The sequence below is a fragment of the Cnephaeus nilssonii genome (genome assembly GCF_951640355.1).
Source record: "Cnephaeus nilssonii genome assembly, chromosome: 22".
Lineage (NCBI taxonomy): Eukaryota > Metazoa > Chordata > Mammalia > Chiroptera > Vespertilionidae > Cnephaeus > Cnephaeus nilssonii.
Window position 1 is genome coordinate 26,914,172 of NC_137093.1, and position 1,906 is coordinate 26,916,077.

The following is a 1,906-nucleotide window of genomic DNA, read 5'->3' on the forward strand; positions in this document are numbered from 1 at the left end:
GGGGTCCCCAGCCGCTTCTCTGGATCCAAAGATGCCTCGGCCAATGCAGGGCTCCTGCTCATCTCAGGGCTGCAGCCTGAGGACGAGGCTGACTATTACTGCGCTACAGATGTTCACAGTGGGAGCAGCTACCGTTACCCACAGTGTCTCAGAGGACAAGGAAGTGAGACCAAAACCTCCTCTCCGGTCTCCTGGCCATTCCTGGGCCCCTGCTGGAGGCTTCACTGTTCCCAACACCCTCAGGGCTCTCAGCACCATAACGTCTCACGTGAAGGCTCGGTCACAGCTGACTTTGTGTGAACGTGTGCGGCAGCATTTCTGTCTCCCAGGTCATCACCTCCTTGTTCTGGGAGAAACCATGTCAGACACGATACTTCCCACTAAAGGGTTTCCCTTCTCACTCCTCATCCCCCAGACCCTCCCGGTTCCTCCATGTCCTTCCTCCTCCGCCCTTGGAGTGTTTTCTGGCCCAGAGTCCTGGGGAGTCTCCCTCTGCCCCATCCGCATGCAGCTCCGCCTCCTCTCCTCCCTCCACATTGTTCTTCCCACCACATGGCTGCTTCTTCTTCTTTTTCTTCTTCTTCTTCTTCTTCTTCTTCTTCTTCTTCTTCTTCTTCTTCTTCTTTAATGAATGACAACTTTATTTCTTAAAGGCTGTTGAAAAACCATTACAATTTCTAGTAAAGAAAATACAACATCTCAATTACAAACTACAAGTATATTTTCTCATTAAATATTAAGTTTTCTAAAACACAACTTGAAAACCTTTGGCATGCAGGTTTAATCTCAGTCCAGTGGATTCAATATCCAGTATACATGTTGCATGCATCAAGGCCAAATGACAAATGATCATAGTCGTCATCATCATCACCTTCACGTTTTCTTTTCAATGCCTTTGCTGATCCATTGGCGGCATTTTGTGATGATACCATGTTAGCGGTAATAAGAATGTTTTCAGACCCAATTAATGATGGATTAATCAGAACCTTCTGAACAGCTGATGTAGCAGGAATTGATGCTTTTACAGCCGGGGACTGTGACGTGGGAATCCGCACTGTCAACCTTTGCCCTGTGAGGGACGTTGGCGTCCCTCCTTCAGTTGAAACGGACATGGTTTGTGGGGTTGGTGTGCCAAGTGGGGGCGTACTTGGTCTTCTAGTAGCTGAACCAACACTTAGCCGTGGACCTGTTGTTCTTCCTGCAGAAGTAGATGCCTTTTTTGGTAAAGATTTACGTCTATAGTTTGGAGCAGTCAAGCAATATCTACCAGGTGGCAATCTAGGACCTGAATATGGCTTGGTCAATGGCAATGGGGTTTGATTTCTTTGCCTTGCAATATCTAATAAAAAGCCCCTTGGGGGAAGAGAGGTAGAAGCCTGGTCAGCACGACAATGAATTACCAATCACACATCATCTGCACCAACGGTAGCTTTCTCAGCATGGCGTGGATACAGTCTTGCATCATCTAGAATTGTGGTCACACATCGGAAGGCAAACTCCAACATCTGATTTGTAACTCTTGGCTCCTATTCTGCAATCCTCACATCCTTCAGGATTTGTGCCATCATCTGGGCATCTTTCGGCATGCTCTTGGGAGAAGCCATCTTGCCAGACTCCACGATATCCGGTGATCAGACTTCTCGGGCTCAATCAGCCACATGAACCTATTTCAGTCCCGATCTTGCTGCAAGTTCTTTGCCCAGTGTGGTTTTCCCACCCCTGGTGGACCCGTGAGCAAGAGGTTCGGACGCCCCACATGGCTCCTCCCTCCTGTGCTGCTCCCCCATCCCCACTGCTCCCCAGCCCCCAGGGCACCTCCTGGCTGGAGTCCCTCCCGTCCTCTGGATTCTTCTGCAGGGACTCCGCGTGGAGAACCTGTGGTCACGTCTCTACGTGGACGTTAAAG

The 1,906-nt window shown here is 49.5% G+C and overlaps 1 pseudogene across 1 annotated transcript; it reads right to left on the minus strand.

Annotated features, from left to right (window-relative positions):
• Positions 1 to 800: 800 nt before the first annotated feature.
• On the minus strand, positions 801 to 1,610 carry LOC307094286 (transcription initiation factor TFIID subunit 9-like; annotated as a pseudogene). Its single transcript has one exon. The product of its transcript is annotated as a transcription initiation factor TFIID subunit 9-like (transcript).
• Positions 1,611 to 1,906: the final 296 nt, after the last annotated feature.